This window comes from Gorilla gorilla, chromosome 18, assembly GCF_029281585.2.
Source record: "Gorilla gorilla gorilla isolate KB3781 chromosome 18, NHGRI_mGorGor1-v2.1_pri, whole genome shotgun sequence".
NCBI lineage: Eukaryota > Metazoa > Chordata > Mammalia > Primates > Hominidae > Gorilla > Gorilla gorilla.
Genome location: NC_073242.2, coordinates 66998976 through 67024658, shown reverse-complemented (window position 1 = coordinate 67024658; position 25683 = coordinate 66998976). Strand labels below are relative to the sequence as shown.

The window sequence follows — 25683 nt, the reverse complement described above, 5'->3', positions numbered from 1 at the left end:
GTCTGATTTTGGTATCACAGTAATAATGGTCTCATAGAATAAGTTTGGAAGTATTCCCTCCTGTTTTTCAAAATAGTTTGAGTAGGATTTGTACTAGGTCATTAAATTGTTTGGTGTGAAGCCATCAGCAGTGAAGACATCAGTTCCTGGGCTTTTCTTTACTGGGAGACTTTTTCTGATGGCTTCAATCTCATTACTTGTTACCAATCTGTTCTGGTCTTGGATGTTTTCATTGTTCAACCTAAGTAGGTTGTATGCATCTAGGAATTTGCCAATTTCTACTAGGCTTTCCAATTTATTGGCATATAATAGCAAGTTACGATCCTTTGAATTTCTGAAGTATTAGTTGTAATGTCTCCCTTTTTTAATCTGTTGATTTTATTTATTTGAATCTTGTCTCTTTTTTCTTAGTTAGCCTGGTTAAAAGTTTGTCAATTTTGTTTTGCTTTCCAGAAAACCAACTTTTCATTTCATCTTGTGTGTTTTTCCTTTCAATTTTATTTCTGCTACGATCTTATTTGTTTTTCTTATTTTTGGTTTAGTTTGTTCTTACTTTACTAGTTATTTAAGATGTATTGTTTATTTGAAGTTTTTCTTTTGTTTGGATGGTAGGCACTTATAGCTGTAAATCTCTGCCTTTGTACTGCTTTCTGCATAACAAGTTTTGGTATCCTGTGTTTTCGTTACCCTTTGTTTCATGAAATTTTTGAATTTCTGTCTTAGTATCTTCATTGACCCACTAGTCATTTATTCAGGAAGGTAGTGTTTAACTTCCATGTGATTGTATTGTTTCCAAAATTACTCTTCTTATTAATATCTAGTTTTATTCCTTTGTAGTCAAAGAAGATGGCCACAGAGACAGCAGTGTGGTCAGAGTGGTAGGAGCTGGCCATCGGCGAGAGCTGCTCCATGTCTGGCTGCTGGGTGCTAGAGCCTGTGGCCCACTGGCTTGCCTCACTGTGGTTGGTGGTGGCGGTGACAGAGACTGCAGCATGACCAGAGTGGTAGGACAGGGGCTATCCAGGGCTGCACCTTTCACAGTGTGGGGTGGGTTGGGGGTGCTATCCAGGGTGTCATTGCCTGCATTAGGGGTACTGGTTGGTAACACTCTACAGGGCTGCACTTCCCATGGCAGGGAGGGTGGGTTATGGGCACTTTCTGGGGCTGCAATGCCCATGGAGGAGGACAGGTTAGGGCACTATGAGGTATACGCTACTGGCGGCATTGGGGGATGGAGGTGGGGGGCGCTATTGAGGGCAGGACTAGCCGTGGAGCGGGGGCGAGTTCGGTGCTATCAGGGGCTGCACTGCTGGCAGTGGTCAGCAGAGTTGGCATCCAAGGAAGGAGTGGTTCTCCTCTCCCTGACTCCACACTCCAGAGGGCGACCCACTCTTGGTCATACTGGAATGCGGCAGGCACGCAGCGTTTGCGTGGGAATCCTGAGCACGGCAGAGCCCCCACACCCACCGTGGTTCCTGGGCCTGTGCACTCTGGGTCTGTGCCTCAGAGGCTGCCAGGCACCCCTGGGGACACCATGGGGGACAGGGCCCTGTGTGTGGAGGCATCTGGAACAGGAATTGGCACCTGGGTGCGGAGGGCTGGCTGGGTCTGAATTTTTCTGCTTCTCCTGCTCCCCGAGGAGTGCAGCCCCGGTGGGCCCAATGGTTCCTGTGGAGTGGGGAGCTGGGTGCTGTGGTGTCTCCAGCACCCACCCCAGACCCCAGTTCCTGGCCAGCTTGGGCCAAAAGGAGAGGCTGGACTTTGGAGGGTGGGTGTGAGTGCCTTTGCTGAAACTGGCCCCTGCCACCCAGTGGCCAGCATGACAAGTTGAGGCTCTAAGCCTTCCACCCCTCACATCTTCCTCTAGGCTTTTCTGGCTTTGCCCACCCAGCTGCTCCGTGCCAGGAGGAGGAGGAGACACCTAGAGCCTGCGACACCACGACTTGCCTCACTGCGGGTGGGTGGCAGCGACAGAGACTGCAGTGCGCCAGAGCGGTAGGAGAGCGGCCACGCTAGGAGGGCAGGTGGCTGCAGCCAGGGTTGGGGGTCAGGCTTACAGCGATGGACGGGCTGCAGCAGTGGCCAGGTGGTAGGAGCCTTGTAGGGCAGGCTGGTGCATTGGCAATGGGCCTGGCTTTGCCCTGCATTGCCCTGTACCTGCCCTACTGTTACATGGACTGTCTCGGCCCTGTCCTGCTCTGGTCCCATCCTGACCCTGTCTTGGCCCTGTGCTACCCTGTCCCTGCCCTGGTCTTGCCCTGGCACTGGCCCTGCCCTGAACCTGCACTGGCCTGACCTTGGCTCTGGCCCTGGCTCTGGCCCTACCCCTTGTCCTGACCCTGGTCATGTCATGGCACTGGCCCTGCCAGTGGTCATGGTCCTACTCCTGTTCTGGCCCTGACCTGGCCTTGGACATGTCCTGGTCTTGCTTTGGCCCATCCCTGCCCTGGCCCTACCATGGGCCTGCCTTTTCTGCCCTCTCCTGGCACTGACCTTGCCATGTCATGGCCCAGTGGTGCCATTGCCCTGCCTTACCCTGCACTGGTTGTGCCTCGGCCCCACTTGGTGCTGGCCACTCCCTGGACCTGCCCAGACCCTGCCTCGACTTTTGCCCTGCCCTCACTACGGCCTAGCCCTGGCCGTAGCCCTGGTCCTGCCATATCCCTGGCCCTGCCCTTATCCGGGCCCTGCCCCTGCTGCTGCCCTGGCCCTGGCCTGGAACCTGGTCCTGTCAAGGACCTGCTCTGACTCTGCCATGGCCCTGGCCCTGCTCTGCCTTGTTCCTGGTCCTGACCCTTTCCTGGCTCTGCACTGGCCTTTCCCTGGCCCTGAGCTGGCAGTGGTCTGCCCCTGGTCTGGCCATCACCCTGCCCTGCTGTGCTCTGGATGTGTCATCACCCTGCCCTGGCCCTACTCTGCCTTTGACCCTGCCCTGGCCTTACCTTGGCCCTCACCCTAGTCTTCGCTAGGCCCTGCTCTGGAGCTGGCCCTAGCACAGACCTGGCCCTGACCCTGGCCCTGGTCTTTGTCCTGCCATAGCCCTGGCCCTGAAGTGGACTTGGAGGTGTCCTGGCCGCGGCGTAACATGGCTCTTTGTTGGCCTGTCCCTGCCCTGCCCCTACCATTGCCTTGCCCTGCTCTGCCCTGTCCCAGTACTGACCCGGCCATGCTATTTCCCTGCCCTACCCTGCCTTGGCTGTGCCCTGGCTCAGTTCTGGCCCTGGCCCCGGCCCTGCCCTGGACATGTTCTGACACTGCCTCAGCCTTGGCACTAGCCTGGCTCTTTCTTGGCATCAGTCCTGCTCTCTCTGTGGACCGGCTCTTGTCCTGTCCTCTACTGGCCATACCATGCCCTGCCCTGCCCTGCCCTGACTCAGCCCTGGCCCAGCCTTGGCCTTGGCATTGCCCCTGGTCCTGCCATATTTCTTGCCCTGTCCCTACCCTGGCCTTGGCCCTGACCCTTACCTTGCTCTGGCCCTGCCCTTGCCCTAACACAGCCCCTGGCCCTGTCATGGCCCTGCCCTGGACCTGTCTGGGCCCTGGCCCTTCCCTGCTTGAGACCTTGCCCTGGTTCTCCTCTGGCCCTGACCCTGAAATGCCTGGCCCTACCCTGGCCTTGCACTGCTCTGGCCCTTGCCCTGACTCTGGTCCTGTCACTGGCCTAGCCCCAGCCCTGTTGCTGGTCTTACCATGGCCCAGACCCTGCCTTGGCCCTGCCCTGACACTGTCCTGGACCCTGGCTGTGCCAAGATCCTGCACTGTCCTTGCCCTTGTTTTGCTCCTGCCCCAAACCTGGTCCTGCCCAGGCCCTGGCCCTGGCCCTCCCCTGGCTGTTCCCTGGCCCTGCCCAGGTCTTGGCACTGGCCTGGCCCTGCCCTGCCTTGGCCCTATGCTTTCCTGGCCCTGCCTTGACGGCCCTGGTCCTGCCTTGGCCCTAGCCTGGCTTTGACCCTGCCCTGGCCCTACCTTGGCCTTCATCCTAGCCTTACCTGTGCACTGTGTTGTACCTGGCCATAGCACAGACCTGGCTGTGGCCCTGGCCCTGCCATGGCCCTGCCCTAGACCCTAGCCCTGCCAGGTACCTGTCCTGGCCCTGCTCTGGGCCTGGCTTTGTCCCTGGTTCTTAGATGACCCTGGCCCTGCCCCTGCCCTTGTCCTTGCCCTGGCACTGGCCTTGGACATGTCCGTGGTCCTAACCCTGGCCCTGCCCTGGAGCTGCCACTGTCTTGGCCGTGCCCTGTCTCTGGCCCTGCCCCGGCCCTGGCCCTGCCCCGGCCCCAGCCATAGACCTGCCCTGGTTGGTCGTGCCCTACCTTAACCCTGTGCTAACCTGGACCTACTCCACCCTGCCCTGGCCCTGCCCTCCCTTTGGCCCTGCCCTGACCCTGCCTTGGCCCTCACACTGGCCCTAGCACATACCTGGTCCTATCTGCGGCGTTGGCCTGGCATCGACCCCTGCTCCTGCCATGGCCGTGGCACTGCCAATGACCCTGACAGCCCTGGCCCTGGCCCTGTCTTGGCCCTGGCCCTGAACTGGCCCTGCCCTGACCCTGGCCCGGAATTGGATTTGCAGGTGTCTTGTCCCTGATTTAACCTGGCCCTACCATGGCCCTGTCCCTCTCCTGGCTCTGTCCTGGTCTTGTGCTGACCCTGACCCAGACCTTGGCCCTGCCCCAACCTTGTCCTTGACCTGGCCATGGCCCTGCCTCTGCCCTGGACCAGCGCTGTCACTGTCATGGACCCTGGCCCTGGCCCTTTGCTACTTAAGTCTATACCCTGTCCCAGCCCTGGTCCTGACCCTGTCCTGGCCCTAATTTGGCCTGGCTCTACCCTGGCATGCTATTCTGGCCCTAGCCCTGACCCTGTCCCTGTCCCTGTCCCTGTCCTGACCCTAGCCCCATTGCTGGTCCTGCCATGGCTCTTATCCTGACATTGCCCTTTCCTGGTCCTGGCCCTGGCCCTGTCCCAGCCCTGTTCTGGCCCTGGTCTGAACCCTGGCCCTGCAATGGACCCTCCTTGGTCCTACCCAGACCCTGGTTCTGGCCCTACCTCTGCCCTGGCCATACCTTTGCCCTGGCCTGGACCCCGGTACTGGTCCTTGTCCTGCCCCAGCCGTGGCCCTGGCCCCGCCCTGCCTGTGCCCTGTTCTATCCTGGGCTGGCCCTGCCATGGCCTGGTCTTGCCATTTCCCTGCCCTAGCCTGCCCTGCTTGTGCCCTAGATCTGCCCCGGCCTTTGCCCCTGTCTTGGTTCCAGCCTTGACTCAGCCCTGGACCTTCCCTGACCTTGCCTCAGCCCTGGCACTACCCTGGCCTTGGCTTGGCATTTGCCCTACTCTCTCTATGGCCTGGCTCTGGTCCTGCCCTGCTCTGCTCTTGTTCTGTCCTGGCACAGCCCTGGCCCTGCCGTATCACTGGCTCTGGTCCTGCCCTTATGCGGGCCTGCCCCTGCCCCTGCCTTGGCTTTGGCCTGGACCTTGGCCATACAGTGACCCTGCCATGACCCTTTCCTGGCCCTGCCCTGGAACTTGGCCCTGCCAAGGACTCACCCTGGCTCTGTCATGGCCCTGGCCCTTTCCTGGATTTGGATGTGTCCTGTCCCTTATTTGCCCCGGCCCTTCCCTGGCTCTGCCATACCCCTTCTCTGGGGTAGGGCCAGGGTCAGGACCAGGGTAGGGCCATGGTAAGGCCTGAAGATGGGAAGGGCTGGGTCGGCGGCAGGACCAGGGAAGGGTCAGTGCCAGTGATGTGGTAGGACTAGGGGCAGAGCCGGCACTAGGGCTGAGCCGGGGCAGAGCAGGAGAGATTACATTAGGCTATTACATAAAATTTTTATTTTAGATTTTTAAGATAACTATAGTAGTGGTAATAATGTCTATACTATGTTGTTTGTAATAGTATTACTATTTGCAGTAAATAATCACTAAATTTTAACTAATACTATCTTTGCTTCCAGTAGTGCTCTATGAGTATAATTTTATCAATATGTAAATATGTGAGGCGTTGATTCTCACAATAATTCTGTGTGCTAGGTACTTAAAGCATCCCCATTTTCCAAATGTAGGAAACAGGCATAAAGAAGTTAAATACTTGGCCAGATTACTCCTGTAATCCCAGCACTTTGGGAGGCCAAGGCAGGCAAATGGCTTGAGCTCAGGAGTTTGGAACCAGCCTGGGCAACATTGTGAAACCCCATCTCTACTAAAAATGCACAAAAAGAGCTGATTTAAGTTTCTTGTAGGATTCTGGTTATAAAACACTGGTCAAACACACAGGGCATGGATAGGGCAGGGCCAGGGACAAGGTCAGGTCAGGAAGGGGCCAGGGCCAAGGCAGGGCCAGAGCTGGACTTGGAGGTGTCCTGGTCTGATTTGCCCTGTCCCAACATTGGCCCAGCCCTGCTCTGGCACTTCCTGTCATGCCCTGTCCCTGGTCTGGGCATTGGCCCTGGCCCTGTCCTGCTTCTGGCCCTGCCCCAGAGTTGACCAGGCACTGCCATGGCCCAGTCGTGCATTGCCCTGCCCTCTTCTGCCCTGGTGCTGCCATGGCCCTGCTTGGGCCCTAGCTCTGCCTCGACTCTGTACCTGCCCTGACTCTGCTCAGCCCTGGATCTACACTGACTCTGCCTTGGTGTTGCCCTCCCATCTCTATGGCCTGGCTCTGGCCCTGCCTTGCACAGGCCATGCTCTGCCCTGCATGTCCCAGCCTGGGCCCAGCCCTTGCCCTACCATATTTCTGACCCCAGCCGTACCCTTGTTCTGGCCTTGACCCTGCCGTGGCACTCTCCTGGCCCTTCCTTGGTCCTGCCCTGCCCTTCCATGCCCTGGCCTTTCCCTCACCCTGCACTGGTCCTGCCCTGCCCTGGCAGTGCCTTGGCCCTGGCCCTGCCTTCTCCCTGGCCTTGCCCTTTCCCTGCCCTGGCCTGACCCCAGGCCTACCGAGTCCATGAAATGACCCTGGACCTGCCTTGCCATTATCTGTCCTGGCCCTGTATTGTCCCCACCATGCTCTGGTCCAGCGCTTACCCTGGCCCTGTTGCTAGTCCTGACACTGCTATGGCCCTGCCCTGTTTTTGGCCATGACCTGTGCTACCCTAGCCCTGCCCCGCCTTGGCCTTGGCCCTACCGTGGCCTTTTCCTACCCTGGCCTGGCCGTACACTGGCCATTTCTACCCTGGCCTTGCCCTTCCCTGGTCTTGCCCTGCCCTGGCCTTGCCCTGCCCTGGCCTTGGCTTTGCCTTATCCTGGTCCTGGTTCTGCCCTGGCCCTGCCCTTTCTCTGGATCCTCTCTGGTTCTGCCTTCTCCCTGGCCCTGCCCTTGCTCTGGCCCTGTTCCTGGCTCAGCCTTGACCCTGGCCCTGGCCCTGACAATCCCCAGGCCCCACACTGGCCATGCTTGGGCCTGGCCCCTCCTTTGGCCCTGCCCTGGCCCTGTGCTATCTTAGTACAGGGCCTTGACCTTGGCCCTGTGCTATCTTAGTCCTGCCCTGGCCCTGAACTTGCCCTGGCCCTACCGTCACCCTACACTGGCCCTGCCCTACCCTGGCCTTGCCCTGACCTGGCCCTGCCTTTGGCATGCCCTGGCTCTGGTTCTGCCCTGGCCTTGCCCTTGCCCTGGACCCTCCCTGGCCATGTTTTTACTGTGGTCCTTCTCTGGTCTTGCCCTTGCCCTTTCCCCTTTCTGGTCCTGCCATGTTTCTGGCCCTGCCCTGTCCATGTCCTGGACCTGACTCTGGCCCTGGACCTCCCTGTCCCTGCCCTGCCATACCCTGGCCCGTTCCTTGCTCTACACTGACCCTGCCCTGCCTTGGCCCTGTGCTACCCTAGCCCTGCCCTGGCCTTCTGCTGGCCCTGATCCTGCCATGGCCCTGGCCCTGGTTCTGCCCTACTTCTGGCCCTGGCCTTGGTCCTCTTATGTCCCTGGCTGTGACCCTGCCCCTGGTTTTTCTCTGGCCATGACCCTGCTCTGGTTCTGTCCTATCCCTGGCCCTGTCTCAGTTCTGTCCTAGCCCTGGCCTTTCACAGTACTTTATGCTTAGTAAGGGCTCCATAGTGTCTGTGAGTTGAATGTTGTGTTCATAGTATCTGCCAAAACAGAAAGAAAGAAAACAAAATCTGAAGATGAGAAGTTAAAGCTTTGTATATAATATGCCTTGAAGTGTAAGTGCTTGTTATTAGTTGTATTACATGTAGGTCATGGTTTTGTACACATAACTGCAAGCCATTGATACTGATAAAAGAATATATGAATATATGAAAGAATATATAAACATAAGAATGTATGAGTATCTAATGACCTCTCCAAATTAATTTTTATTTGTAGCTCTATTAGATTTTTCTCAGTGTAACAAATGTTTATTCCTATGTAATTAAGGGCATATTTCCTGTACAGAATATTCATATTACTTAATTGAAAATTATATAATGCAAAAATATAATACTATTTTTAGGCCAGGCATGGTGGCTCATACCTGTAATCCCAACATTTTGAGAGGCCAAGTTTGGAGAACCATTTGAGTCCAGGAGTTGACCAGCCTGGGCAACATATTGAGACCTTTTCTTTATTAAGTAAATAAATAAGTAAATAAATAGGATGGGCACTGTGGCTCATATCTGTAATCCCAGCATTTTGGGTTGTGAAGGCAGGAGGACTGCTTGAGCCCAGGAGTTTGAGACCAGCCTGGGCAGCATCACAAGACTCCATCTCTACAAATAATAAAATATTAACCAGGTGTGGTGGTGCGCACCTGGGGTCCCAGCTACCTGGGAGGCTAAGGTGGGAGGTTTGCTCGAGGCTGCAGTGAACTGTGAATGCACCACTGCATTCCAGCCTAGGCCACAGAACAGGACCTTGTCTACCAATAAATAAGTAAAAATATAAATAAAAATAAGTAAAAAGAAATATAAGTAAATATAAATATAAATACATATAAATATAAAAATGAATACATGAAAGCAAACAATTTTTAAATTTAACATCACTGAGGGCAACCTATCCATTTCATTTCATGATTCCATTACATCATTTCACTTAGATGAAATGATAAGATTACTTGAGATGAGATGAAATGATGAGATGAAATGATGAAATGATGAGATGAAATGATGAGATGAAATTTTGAGATGAAATGGTGAGATGAAATGATGAGATAAAATGACAAAATTGAAAAGAAATTGAAAGGAGATGAGATGAGATGAAATGAGATGATGGATGAAATGATGAGATGAAACGAGATGAAATGAGAAGAAATGATGAGATGAAATGAAATAATGAAATGATATGAAATAATGAAATTGAGATGAGATGAGATATAATGAGATAAAATGATGAGATGAAATGAGATGAACGATAAGATGAAATGATGAAATAAGATGAGATGATAAGACGAAATGATGAGATGAAATGATGAGATGAAATGAGATGAAAAATGAGATGAAAAATGAGATGAAATAATGAAATGAGATGAAATGAAATGAAATAATGAAAGGAAATTATGAAATGTAATGATGAAATAATGAAATGGCAATGATGAGATGAGAAGAAATGAGATGAAATGAGATTAAATGATGAGATTAAATGATGAGATGAGATGTGATGAAATGAGATGAAATGATGACATGATATGATGACATGAAATCAGATGAAATAATGAGATGAAATGAGATGAAACGATGAGATGAAATGATGAGATGAGATGAAATGAGATGAGATGAAATGTGATGAGATGAAATGACATAATGAAATGAAATGATGAAATGGAATAATGAAATGGAAATGATGAGATGAGATGCAATGAGTTGAAATGATGAGATGAAATGAGATGAAATGATGAGATGAAAAGATGAGATGAGACGAGATGTGATGAAATGATGACATGAAATGACATAAAATGAGATGAAATAAGATGTAATGAATGAAATGAGATGAAATGATGAGATGAGATGAAAAGAAATGGTGAGATAAAGTGATGATATGAAATGATGAGATGAAATGATGAGATGAATGATGAGATGAAATGATGAGATAAGAGGAGATGATGAGATGAAATGAGATGAAATGATGAGATGAACTGATGAGATGAAATGAAATGAAATGAAATAATGAAATAATGAGATGAAATGATATGAAATAATGAAATAAAATGAAATTGAAATGAAATTGAAATGAGATGAGATGAAATGATAAGATGAAATGATGAAATAAAATGATGAAATGATGAGATGTGATGAGATGAAATGATGAGATGATAAGATGAAATGAGCTGATGAGATGATGAGATGAAATGATGAGATGAAAAGATGAGATGAAATGAGATGAAATGAAATGATGAGATGAAATTAGATGAAATTAGATGAAATGTAATGAGATGAAATGAAATGACATAATGAAATGAAAAAATGAAATGAAATAATGAAATGAGGTGAAATTAAATGAGATGATGAAATTAAATGATGAAATGAAATAATGAAATGGAAATGAAATGGAAATGATGAGATGAGATGAAATGATGAGATGATGAGATGCAATGATGAGATGAAATGATGAAATGATGAGATGAGATGAGATGTAATGATGAGATGTAATGAAATGAAATAATGAAAGGAAATTGAATTGAGATGAGATGAGATGAAATGATGAGATAAAATGAGATGAAATAAGAAATGATGAGATGAAATGATGAAATGATGAGATGAGATGAAATGATGAGATGAAATGAGATTAAATGATCAGACTAAATGATGAGATGAGATGTGCTGAAATGAGATGAAATGATGACATGATATGATGACATGAAATCAGATGAAATAATGAGATGAAATGAGATGAAATGATGAGATGAGATGAAATGAGATGAGATGAAATGACATAATGAAATGAAATAATGAAATGAAATGATGAAATGGAATAATGAAATGGAAATGATGAGATGAGATGCAATGAGTTGAAATGATGAGATGAAATGAGATGAAATGATGAGATGAAAAGATGAGATGAGACGAGATGTGATGAAATGATGACATGAAATGACATAGAATGAGATGAAATAAGATGTAATGATGAAATGAGATGAAATGATGAGATGAAATGAAATGGTGAGATAAAATGATGATATGAAATGATGATATGAAATGAGATGAATGATGAGATAAGAGATGATGAGATGAAATGATGAGATGAAATGATGAGATGAAATGATGAGATGAACTGATGAGATGAAATGAAATGAAATAATGAAATAATGAGATGAAATGATATGAAATAATGAAATAAAATGAAATTGAAATAAAATTGAAATGAGATGAGATGAAATGATAAGATGAAATGGTGAAATAAAATGATGAAATGAAGAGATGTGATGAGATGAAATGAGATGACATGACATGAAATAATGAAATGAAATTGAAAGGAGATGAGAAGATACGAGATGAGATGAAATGATGAGATGAAATGATGAAATGATAAGATGAAATGAGTTGATGAGATGATGAGATGAAATGATGAGATGAAAAGATGAGAGGAAATGATGAGATGAAATGAAATGATGAGATGAAATTAGATGAAATGAAATTAGATGAAATGTAATGAGATGAAATGAAATGCCATAATGAAATGAAAAAATGAAATGAAATAATGAAATGAGGTGAAATTAAATGAGATGATGAAATTAAATGATGAAATGAAATAATGAAATGGAAATGAAATGATGAGATGAGATGAAATGATGAGATGAATGATGAGATGCAATGATGAGATGACATGATGAAATGATGAGATGAGATGAGATGTAATGATGAGATGTAATGAAATGAGATGAAATGAAATAATGAAAGGAAATTGAGATGAGATGAGATGAAATGAGATAAAATGAGATGAAATAAGAAATGATGAGATGAAATGATGAAATGATGAGATGAAAAGATGAGATGAGATGTGATGAAATGATGACATGAAATGACATAAAATGAGATGAAATAAGATGTAATGATGAAATGAGATGAAATGATGAGATGAGTTGAAATGAAATGGTGAGATAAAGTGATGATATGAAATGATATGAAATGATGAGATGAATGATGAGATGAAATGATGAGATAAGAGGAGATGATGAGACGAAATGATGAGATGAAATGATGAGATGAAATGATGAGATGAAATGAAATGAAATAATGAAATAATGAGATGAAATGATCTGAAATAATGAAATAAAATGAAATTGAAATAAGATTGAAATGAGATGAGATGAAATAAGATGAAATGATGAAATAAAATGATGAAATGAGATGTGATGAGATGAAATGATGAGATGACGACATGAAATAATGAAATGAAATAATGAAATGAAATTGAAATGAGATGAGAAGATACGAGATGAGATGAAATGAGGAGATGAAATGATGAGATGAAATGATGAAACGATAAGATGAAATGAGTTAGTGAGATGATATGATATGATGAGATGAAAAGGTGAGATGAAATGAGATGAAATGAAATGATGAGATGAAATTAGATGAAATGAAATTAGATGAAATGTAATGAGATGAAATGACATAATGAAATGAAATAATGAAATGAGGTGAAATTAAATGAGATGATGAAATTAAATGATGAAATGAAATGGAAATGATGAGATGAGATGAAATGATGAGATGCAATGATGAGATGAAATGAAATGATGAGATGAGATGAGATGTAATGATGAGATGTAATGAAATGAGATGTAATGAGTGAGATGAAATGAAATAATGAAAGGAAATTGAATTGAGATGAGATGAGATGAAATGATGAGATAAAATGAGATGAAATAAGAAATGATGAGACGAAATGATGAGATGAGATGAAATGAGATGAAGTGAGATTAAATGATGAGATGAGATGTGATGAAATGAGATGAAATGATGACATGATATGATGACATGAAATCAGATGAAATAATGAGATGAAATGAGATGAAATGATGAGATGAGATGAAATGAGATGAGATGAAATGACATAATGAAATGAAATAATGAAATGAAATGATGAAATGGAATAATGAAATGGAAATGATGAGATGAGATGCAATGAGTTGAAATGATGAGATGAAATGAGATGAAATGAGATGAAAAGATGAGATGAGACGAGATGTGATGAAATGATGACATGAAATGACATAGAATGAGATGAAATAAGATGTAATGATGAAATGAGATGAAATGATGAGATGAAATGAAATGGTGAGGTAAAATGATGATATGAAATGATGATATGAAATGAGATGAATGATGAGATAAGAGATGATGAGATGAAATGATGAGATGAAATGATGAGATGAAATGATGAGATGAACTGATGAGATGAAATGAAATGAAATAATGAAATAATGAGATGAAATGATATGAAATAATGAAATAAAATGAAATTGAAATAAAATTGAAATGAGATGAGATGAAATGATAAGATGAAATGGTGAAATAAAATGATGAAATGAAGAGATGTGATGAGATGAAATGAGATGACATGACATGAAATAATGAAATGAAATTGAAAGGAGATGAGAAGATACGAGATGAGATGAAATGGTGAGATGAACTGATGAGATGAAATGAAATGAAATGAAATAATGAGATGAAATGATATGAAATAATGAAATAAAATGAAATTGAAATAAAATTGAAATGAGATGAGATGAAATGATAAGATGAAATGATGAAATAAAATGATGAAATGAGATGTGATGAGATGGAATGATGAGATGACATGACATGAAATAATGAAATGAAATAATGAAATGAAATTGAAATGAGATGAGAAGATACGAGATGAGATGAAATGATGAGATGAAATGATGAAACGATAAGATGAAATGAGTTGATGAGATGATGAGATGAAATGATGAGATGAAAAGATGAGATGAAATGATGAGATGAAATGAAATGATGAGATGAAATTAGATGAAATGAAATTAGATGAAACGTAATGAGATGAAATGACTTAATGAAATGAAAAAATGAAATAATGAAATGAGGTGAAATTAAATGATGATGAAAGTAAATGATGAAATGAAATGGAAATAATGAGATGAGATGAAATGATGAGATGCAATGATGAGATGAAATGAAATGATGAGATGAGATGAGATGTAATGATGAGATGTAATGAAATGAGATGAAATGAATGAGATGAAATGAAATAATGAAAGGAAATTGAATTGAGATGAGATGAGATGAAATGATGAGATAAAATGAGATGAAATAAATGATGAGACGAAATGATGAAATGATGAGATGAGATGAAATGATGAGGTGAAATGAGATTAAATGATGAGATTAAATGATGAGATGAGATGTGATGAAATGAGATGAAATGATGACATGATATGATGACATGAAATCAGATGAAATAATGAGATGAAATGAGATGAAATGATGAGATGAAATGAGAGGAGATGAAATGAGATGAGATGAAATGTGATGAGATGAAATGACATAATGAAGTGAAATAATGAAATGAAATGATGAAATGGAATAATGAAATGGAAATGATGAGATGAGATGCAATGAGTTGAAATGATGAGATGAAATGAGATGAAATGATGAGTTGAAAAGATGAGATGAGATGAGATGTGATGAAATGATGACATGAAATGACATAAAATGAGATGAAATAAGATGTAATGATGAAATGAGATGAAAGGATGAGGAGATGAAATGAAATGGTGAGATAAAATGATATGAAATGATATGAAATGATGAGATGAATGATGAGATGAAATGATGAGATAAGAGGAGATGATGAGACGAAATGATGAGATGAAATGATGAGATGAAATGAAATGAAATAATGAAATAATGAGATGAAATGATATGAAATAATGAAATAAAATGAAATTGAAATAAAATTGAAATGAGACGAGATGAAATGATAAGATGAAATGATGAAATAAAATGATGAATTTATGAGATGTGATGAGATGAAATGATGAGATGACACGACATGAAATAATGAAATGAAATAATGAAATTGAAATGAGATGAGAAGATATGAGATGAGATGAAATGATGAGATGAAATGATGAAATGATAAGATGAAATGAGTTGATGAGATGATGAGATGAAATGATGAGATTAAAAGATGAGATGAAATGAGATGAAATGAAATGATGGGATAAAATTAGATGAAATGTAATGAGATGAAATGAAATGACATAATGAAATGAAAAAATGAAATGAAATAATGAAATGAGGTGAAATTAAATGAGATGATGAAATTAAATGATGAAATAATGAAATGGAAATGATGAGATGAGATGAAATGAGATGAATGATGAGATGCAATGATGAGATGAAATGATGAGATGAGTTGAGATGTAATGATGAGATGTAATGAAATGAGATGAAATAAGAAATGATGAGATGAAATGATGAAATGCTGAGGTGAGATGAGACGAAAGGAGATGAAATGATGAGATGAAATGAAAGGATGAGATGAAATGATGAGATGAGATGAAATGAGATGAGGTGAGATGAGATGAAATGAGATGAAATGAGATGAAATGATGAAATGATGAGATGAGTTGAGAAGAAATGATGAGATGAAATGAGGTAAGATGAGATGAAATGATGAGATGAGATGAAATGAAATAAAGTGAAATGAAATGAAATAATGAAATTGAGATGAGACGAAATGAGTTAAACTGATGAGATGAATTGATGAGAAGAAATGAGATGAAATGATGAAATGATGAGATGAGATGATGAGATGAAATGATGAGATGAAAAATGATGAGATAAAAATGATGAGATGAAATGATGAGATGAATTGAAATGAGATGAAATGAAATAATGAAATAATGAAATGAGATGAAATGAAATGAAATGATATTGAAATGAAATTGAAAGATGAGATGAGATGAAACGATGAAATGTTGAAATGAAATGATGAAATGAAGAGATGTGGTGAGATGAAATGATGAGCTGAAATGATGAGACAAAATGAAATGAAATGAGATTAAATGAGATGAAAAATGATGAGATGAAAAATGATGAGATGAAATGATGAGATGAAATGAGATGAGATGAATTGAGATGAGATGAGATGAAATAATGAAATTAGGTGAAATAATGAAATGAGATGAAATGAAATAATGAAATGAAATTGAAATGAGATGAGAAGAAATGATGAGATGAAATGTTAAAATGAAAGGAGGAAATGATGAGATGAGGAGATGAAATGATGAGATGAAATGAATTGAGATGAAATGATGAGATGAAAAATGATATGAAAAATGATGAGATGAAATGAGATGATATGAAGTGACATAATGAAATAAATGAAATTAGATGAAATTAAATGAAATAGTGAAATGAAATAATGAAAATGAAATGGAAATGAGATGAGATTTGATGAAATGATGAGATGATATGATGAGATAAAATGAGATGAAATGATGAGATGAAATGATGAAATGAGATGAAATGATGAGATGAAATGATGAGGTGAAGTGATACACTGTCACGTGTGTGTCTATTCTTTTTCCCAACCAACAAAAATTATAATTCATTTTAATTTTATTATTTAAGAATATTCTTAAGAGTTGAAGGAAAAATATCTACATTATGGGTTACAATGTAAGTATAAATAATACATAAATATATTAAAACTTACAAAGAATATGTTTTGGAATCAAATATACCATGCTTCTGTGATGACGGTTATTTCATGCTGGTTGTCACAATTTTACATGAAAAACTAATGAAAAAATGTTTTTAACTGTTTCTAAAAATAAGTTTCCAAAAGAGTTTTACATTCGAAATATGAAAAAGATGTCTTTGCGTTCCTTAATCTGATGAGATTTTCACACTCTGCACATGATAATTGTTAGATTTTTATTGTGTTGATAAAGTGTATATCAAATAAAAAATGTTATTACCTCTTAAATTAGGATTTTTAGGTGATATAGGCAGAAAGGAAGGCAAGTTTTTATAACTTTGTCTAAATGAACTTTCTAAATGCCTGAGTATTAAAAGATAACGTCTATAAATCACAATGTATATATTACTGTATGACCTAGGACCAATCAAAACCGTTACCTCTGATAACATTATATTGTGCCCAATATAAAATAGATATAATAATACCTCAAACTTAAATCCAGGCATTGTCATTGAATATCTTAAGAATATGCAGCAAAGGTGCTTTTAAAAATACAAGCTAGTGATTGTACTAAATTTGTAAATCACATAGGATAGTGGGTCATTTTAAGAATATTAGTTATTTCAATCTATAAACGTGGATGTCTTTCCTTTTTTGTGTTTTCTTTAATTTCTTTCATTAATATTTGTCATTTTTGTTGTAGAAATCTTTTACTTCCTTGGTTAAATTTATTTCTAAGTACATTTTTGTAGCTATTGTAAAAGGAATTGCTTTCTTAATTTCTTGTTTCAGCTAGTTTACTATCAATATAGAGAAATGCTACTGATGTTTGTATGTTGATTTATATCCTGCAACTTTATTAATTTCATGTATCACCCTAAGAAGCTTTTGGTAGCATCTTATTTTTTTTCCATGTATAAGATCACGTTGTCTTTAAACAAGGACAATTTGACTGTCTCCTTTCCAATTCAGATATCCTTTATTTCTTTCTCTCACCTAATTGTCCTGGCTAAGACTTTCACTATGTGAAATATGATTGGTGAAAATAGGCATCCTTTTCTTGTTACAGTAAAATCTTTTTCTTGTTCACGGTAAAATCTTTCACCTTTTCCACACTCAGTATGATCTTAGCTGTAGATTTGTCCTTTATGTCCTTCTGTGTTAAGGCATATATTTTCTATACTAAATTGTTAAGAGGTTTTTTGTCATGTAAGAATATTTAATTTTGCCAAATGCTTTTATTGTGTTTATTAATTTGATCATATGGTTTTCAGTATATATCCAAAGGAAAGAAAATCAGTATATCAAAGAGTTACCTGCACCTGCATGTTTATTACAACACTATTCACAATAGCCAAGATATGGAATCAACAAAAGTGTCCATCAACAGATGAATGGATAAAGAAATGTGACATACATATATAATGGAATATTATTTAGTCATAATAAAGAACAAAATCCTGTTATTTGTGGCAACAAGAATGCAAGTGGAGGGCATTATGTTAGGTGAAATAAGCCTGGCATAAAAACATAAACACCACATAACTACGTGTTCTCACTTATGTATGGAAGCTAAAATTTTTAATCTCGTAGAAGTAGATAGTAGAGTTTTGGTTACCATATCCTGGAAAGAGTAGGAGAAAGAAGAGTATAAGAAAAATGTGGTTAATACATACAAAATTATAGCTGGAGAGAAGGAAGAAGTTCTAGTTCTCTACAGCACTGTTGGGTGACTGTAGTTAATGGGAATTTATTGTGTGTTTTCAAATAATTAAAATAAAAGATTTTGAATATTCTCACTGCAAAGAAATAATACATGATTTAGGTAATGGATATGATAATGACTGTGACTTGATCTTTATGCATTGCATAAATATATCAAAATATCACTCTGTACCCCATAACATGTACATTTATTATATGTCAAAGTAAATTTAAAAGAGAAAAAATTAGGTAAAGGTAAATGTACAGAATTTAATTACTTTTTCTTCTATAAAACCCAAGAGTCAGTACCAAGAAGAGTCAATTTATTAGTTTTCTAAAATAAAAAAAATCAAAGTCGCCAAAAAAGAGCAATATCCAAGAAAACATTGAAAATGAAACACAACATTTAGTAAGAATAGAAAACTTGGGCACTGCATCACCCTGTTCCTAGATACCGATTTACTGATAGCAATTTAAATAGAATTGTATTCTATCTAATTCGTTTATACTCCCAGAGTTCGAAATTACATTTTACCTACAATAAATGAGATAACACTTGCAAATTATATGGTACTCTGCCTAACACACGTTAATAACTCAATACATGTTAGCAATAAACTTTTAGTATAGTAGTCAAAGTATTAATTTCTCACATTGCAAAGTTCCTTCAAAGACATGAATACAACCTTTCTAATGACTCCTTGTTCATCAAGATACCTCTTCAAATTATTCTATTTGTTTCATTCAGTATATTATCTGTGTATACCGATATGATATTACACTCTTTTTTTTTTTTTTTGAGATGGAATCTCATTCTGTTACTGATGCTGGAGTGAGGTGGCATGATCTCGATTCGCTGCAACCTCCACCTCCCAGGTTCAAGCGATTCTCCTGTCTCAGCCCCCCAAGTAGCTAGGACTACAGGTGCACACCACCATGCCTGGCTAATTTTTGTATTTTTAGTACAGTCAGAGTTTCACCCTGTTGTCCAGGCTGGTCTCGAACTCCTGACCTCAGGTGATCCACCCACCATGGTCTCCCAAAGCGCTGGGATTACAGGCAAAAGCCACCGCACCCAGCCTGATATTGCACTCTTGGATTTTGAACACTGAATATCTTTTTGAAAGATTACACCTCTTTACCTCTGTGCTTCATAAATTATTTTCCTTCAAGTGTTCTAAGAGTCTAATGAAGAATGAAGTCATGTTTTATCACTTTTGTCCTTAAAGATTTCAGACATGCTGAAACTGATTGAAGTATCATTTGCTACCAGATGGATTAATTATCTCTAGTTGTAGGAGTGGATACATCTTTAATGGTATATTTTGGGTTATTGTCTTATTTTTGATGCAGTGTTCTATAAATAATTTATTAAACCTGGCATCCTTGGGTGAGCATGGATTTTTCAACTTTAGTGTTACATTGTGTTTGCTTTCAAAAACTGCTTTTGAGGCCGGGTATGGTGGCTCTTGCCCATACCCAGCACTTTGGGAGGCCAAGGTGGGCGGATTACCTCAGGTCAGGAGTTCAAGACCAGCCTGGTCAACATGGCAAAACCATGTCTCTACTGAAAACACAAAATTAGCCAGGCATGGTGGTACATGCTTGTAGTCCTAACCACTCAGGAGGCTGAGGCAAGAGAATCACCTGAACCTGGGAGGCAAAGGTTGCTAGGTTGCTGTGAGCCAAGTTCGCACCATTGCACTCCAGCCTGGGTGAAAAGAGCAAAATTCTGTCTCAAAAAAAAAAAAAAAACCCACCAAAAACTGCTTTTGAATGGAGTTGTACATACAATCTTTATGAAAAAAAATTATCAAGTGCATAAGTTCATAATAGAAAAACCAATAATACTCCAGGCACAAGTTAGTACTAAAAAAGTTATGTTGAATATTCTCTAATACAACATGCTTTTTCCCTTCATGAACGATTTGTGTTTTACTGAGAAGAGTCATTGTTTATGGTAGACATTAGACTACAGATGAATATGTACTTTAAACACTCTTAGTTGCTTTCTTAATTTTATATCTGCTGCTTTATGCTTCTGTTTATTTTCATTCTTTCCAATGTCCACATTCTAGTAAATTTGAATATTTTAATCCAAGTTTATATACTATTTAATATTGCTTGTATAGTGTAGTATTTTTAGGACTCAAAAAGGTTTACAGAAAGAAGAAAAAGATCAACATGTTATTAATCATTTAAAGATCATTTAAAAATCTTTGACCTTTATATTTTAATGAATAAAATGTTGGTAGTTATTAGTATAAAATAATTTATGTCTTTTGGACTTAGCATCCAGTATTTCTTTTTTAATAAAGAAAATAATTATTCTCTTGCAATATACTATGTTTATCTGGGTTTTGAAAAATGATGTTTCCTAATATGAGAAAGCCATTTACATTTTTAAATCTACAAAGGCAAATGGAATGGTACTAAATTATTTACATAATAATGTTCAGATGGTGGCCCTTATAACATTCTTTCTATACTTCCTACAGAGTTGGGGATATGCAATCCTAGAATATTTCTGGGAGCTAGTCCTTTAGCTTGATGAATGAAACAAGACTTTTAAATAAAATTAAACTTTCAAATTATCCAGGTAATGGGCCTGTCTTTTAATTCAACGGATATGGAGCATAATGAATTATCCCCTGTTCATTGGGTAATAAGTTCTCATTCTTAACTTCTAATACTCAAAATGTCCTTTAATTTTTAATTTTCAATAGTCATATCATTATCCCTAGGTATTTTAGCTTCTATCTTAAATTCTAAGATAATTTTGAAACAGGAGAAAGTATTCTTTATTACTATATGTATTAAACATCATGGTTTTCAAATTTAACTGCAAATGTATCTTTTCATTGCTTCTTGGTGACGCCCTTCACCCTATCCATATTGTCACTACCAAGTGGTGATTACTTTTCAGGTTCACATACTTGTTCTTTAGAAAAATCTTCTCTGTGCCTTATAAAGAATATGATTGTTGGCATTCAAAAGCCAGCGAAGTATACATTATTAGCCTGTTGCCTAACTCATTTCTTTAAGAAACTACACTAATTACCCACATACTTATGTTTTTATTTCCTCATTATTTCTGGAGAAAACAAATACTGCTAACATGATATTTGTAAGAGAGAAAAAAGTCTTTTCTTGAAAAGTGCTGTCATTGTAGTACTAACTTATAGTATCAACTTCTTTATCAACTCCTTATACACTTTTTATTCTGAGAGAAATAAAAAAGCTAAAAGTGAAATGACTTTTTTTACTCTCCATATTATAAGCACCCATCTTGGTGATTTAGGGTCTTTATAGTTAGGGTAAGTTGTGTCATACCGAGGTTACAAAATAATAAGTATTTTGTCTCTTTGGGCCTTTCCTTATTCAGTAATACTGTCAGTTTGGCTTTTTTTCTAGGTCAACTTATTGATCTCAGTATTCTGAAATAATATGTTTACTATCTTTTGATAAGCATTTAAAATATTAGATTTGTTGTTACTCTTCTGCCTTCATTGGGCTGGAAGAATAATTGTTTCTCTCACTCCACAAAAGCCAAGTTGCAGAGAAAAGCACATAGACATTCAACTGCAAAGCAGAGAATCTTGACTATTTCCTGCAATTTTAAAGTGTATATTGAATAAAACCATCTTTTTATTTTCTTTTTTGCTCACTGGCAAATATTAACAACATCAAGTGTGTTACTATAATATTATCTAGTTAAAAATCTCAAAAAGTGTTCATAATTACCATTTAAAAATATATAAATAGGTGACCTAATGTTAATTTTTATTGTCTGAGACCATGTCTGTTATTTCCCTCTTTAAATTCAGTTAGTAATGCAGAACCTAGCACTTAGTGGATACTCAAAAATTATTTGCTGGATAAAAAAAGGTTAAACGTGTAATATATACAAAATGTACTAGAAAAAAATGCACCGAACAATTTTGTTATTGCAGTTTAATGTAGAATATTGCCTTTAAAAGATAATATAGTTTTCAGGTGTCTACAGTGATTTTGTAATATTTGTGCACATATAAAATAATATTTCCAAAAATGTAATCCAGTGAGGAAATATACTTTCTAAATTCTAGATTTATAATTTAGGGTTTAAATTATAAAATCATTAAGACACAAGTGAAATATAGTCAAATATCACCTTGGAAAAAAATTAAGTGGCCTCTAAAGTGAGGTATTCATATATGTAATTTTACAATCCTCTAGTGATAGAATTAATCAAATACACCACCAAATTGATTAATTCCTACAGTGTTAAAAGAGAAGCACTAATAATGCCAGTGACCATGTAACATGGATTAAGCTACAAGTCATAGAAATGTGATGAGAAGCCTCAGCGCTGTAAAAGAGAGGGTGGAGGAAAGCTTTTCCTCTCTCGAATGAGATTTGCCAAGTATACTTCTTGAAGAATAGGAAGTTGAAGTGTTCAGGACTTTTATGTCTATTCTACTTTGGCTTAGTTTACATGATTCTTAGTTTATTAGCCTAGAAATGGCCAAGAAAACTTAAGGCTCAATAATTAGTTATAAATATGAAATATCCCCAATTTTTAAGATAAAAACAACTTACAAGTGTATTTGTCTGTAAAAATTGTGTATATTTTTACAGAACATCTATTTCTTTTTTTTTATACTTTAAATTCTAGGGTACACATGCACAATGTGCAGGTTTGTTGCATATGAATACATGTGCCATGTTGGTGTGCTGCACCCATTAACTCATCATTTATATTAGGCATATCTCCTAATGCTATCCCTCCCCCCTCCCCCCGCCCCACAACAGGCCCTGGTGTGTGATGTTCCCCTTCCTGTGTCCAAGTGTTCTCATTGTTCAATTCCCATCTATGAGTGAGAACATGCGGTGTTTGGTTTTTTGTCCTTGTGATAGTTTGCTAAGAATGATGGTTTCCAGCTTCATCCATGTCCCTACAAAGGATATGAACTCATCATTTTTTATGGCTGCATAGTATTCCATGGTGTATATGTGCCACATTTTCTTAATCCAGTCTATCGTTTTTGGACATTTGGGTTTGTTCCAAGTCTTTGCTATTGTGAGTAGTGCCACAATAAACATACGTGTGCATGTGTCTTTATAGCAGCATGATTTATAATCCTTTGGGTATATACCCAGTAGTGGGATGGCTGGGTCAAATGGTATTTCTAGTTCTAGATCCCTGAGGAATGGCCACACTGTCTTCCACAATGGTTGAACTAGTTTACAGTCCCACCAACAGTGTGAAAGTGTTCCTATTTCTCCACATCCTGGGCAGCACCTGTTGTTTCCTGACTTTTTAATGATCACCATTCTAACTGGTGTGAGATGGTATCTCATTGTGGTTTTGATTTGCATTTCTCTGATGGGTCTATTTATTTAAAACAAAGGGAGGGAAGTCTCATTTACATTAGTATTTTTCATAGCCTTTTGAACTTTGCAATTTCTATGTTTCAGAACCTATTTCTTACAGTTTTTCTATGCTAAACTCTGTCCTGGTCAGTTCTAGAGTGTATGAAGAACCAAATGATGTAACTGTATGCGACCTGGCTGTAGTGGAACAAATTTGACTCTTAAGTATGCAGGCTCTAATTTTCCTGTGTGGTTTCGGTAAGTATTCCTTACACAGGTTTTTTCTTTGAAAATCTGGGATTGAGAGGTTGATGAATGAAAATTAATCCTTTCACTTTGTTGTGTATAGGTTTGCAATAATTAGGTCAGAGTGGAGTTTTAAGGTCATGGAGGGGGCTGATGACTTACAAATAATGGGCTCTGATTGGGCAACTACTCATCTGAGTTCCTTCCACTTGACCTAATTAAGCTTGTGAAATTTACACTAAGCCATGAGCTCATCTTTAAAAAGTTTTATTAAAAGATTTTCAGCTGTTCCAAATAGGACTTATTGGTGGAATGTGTTTTAAAGGATCATATCAGATGAATGAAAGATATTTGATCCTTTGTTTCCTTAATAATAAAATGATGGTTTGGAAAAATAGGCTAGAGTCTAACCACAGTGCTATTATTAGGCTTTCTTGTTAAACATAGGTCTAAGCCTAAGTATGTCAATACAACAAATACTTACTGTTTCATTTCTAGTAATAAAAAAATAAAGTCTTTCTGGCATAAGGATGATTTTCATCTGGTTATTTTGAAACATTTTTGTAAAATAAATTTCCATCTATAAAGAACATTTTTAATTTGTAAGGAGGGGTATGTCTCTGTGCACTGGAAGAGAGGGAGGACTAAATCACTGGGAAGTCTTATGATAAAGAAGCCATTGGCTTAAATCAGCAAAGCAAGCCATCCCTTGGTTTAAGGTGTTTTTCCTGGCCATCCTGTCTTGACTAGAACTTTACCTACACCTTCCTTTTTGGTTTAGGCAAATTATAATATCTAAACCTGAAGTCTCAGCTCTGTGTCTTTGAGATATAAATGTTCTACCACGTCTTCTCTGGAACCTGATAACTATCTATCTCTTTAAAATGCAAGTCTAGGGAGATGACTCATCAGAAAAAGAAGAAAAAAGGGGTATTTGGAAATTGTGCAAATTAAAGCAGCCCCTGATGCCAAAGTCTACACATTCCTGAGTGAGTCAGTTCTGGTCAGTTCTAGCTGGATCAAGAGAGCTCTGCTGGGCAAGCCTGAAGAGCACCTGGATGGCAGACACCTGAGGAGCCAGGTGCCTGAAACTTCCTCCACCTGCTTGAGGAGCGCTAAAGCCCAGGTGCTGGCTGGACAACCCCTTCTGGTTGCCTAAGCAGGTGGCAGAAGAAGGAAACAAGGTCAGAGGCAGAGTGTTGAACCCTGCCTCCCAGGTGGGTGGAAGATGCCTGTCGCCAAACTAGGGCCCAGCTTGCCGGGTGAGATGGGCGAACTGGTGATCCCCCGAGAGAGTGGACGTCAGAACTACATGGTCCTGGACCTCACCTCGGCCAGCGAAGGAGAGAGAGGGTTAATGTTAACTGCACGAGGCCCACTCTAGCCTTAAATTCTGAAATTCAAACCCTTCCCTTGGAGACAAAACAAACATGACAAGGAATTCTGACATCAGGGGACAAGAATCACAAGTTCCCTAGTGGGAGACTGAGGAGGCAGTGTCCTTCCTGCCCTTGGTCTACTGGCTGAGAACCTTCCTCAGCCTGACCTTTCCACATTGCACTTCCAGCTCTGTTTGCAATTTTCCTCCTTTAGTGCTGAGGGAATCCCAGTGTTCGATCCTGAAATCTATAGGTTCCTAATGGGTGGTTAAAAAAAACCTCAGCGAGAGAAGCAGAAAATGTTTCCTCTTCCTGAAAAACTGTAGAAAGGCAGGCACCATTCTGGGTGAGGACACGGTCCTTGCAAAT

At 40.2% G+C, this 25683-nt stretch overlaps 1 long non-coding RNA gene across 2 annotated transcripts; it reads left to right on the top strand.

The window, feature by feature from the left end:
• Positions 1-870: 870 nt before the first annotated feature.
• LOC129527832 (uncharacterized) lies at positions 871-24903 on the top strand. 2 transcript variants are annotated; one of them, XR_008672930.2, is made up of 3 exons: positions 871-1004; positions 1868-1957; positions 23841-24903. It is a non-coding gene; the product is annotated as an uncharacterized lncRNA (long non-coding RNA). The 2 variants fall into 2 exon arrangements; XR_008672929.2 differs by having other exon boundaries at positions 1868-1995.
• Positions 24904-25683: the final 780 nt, after the last annotated feature.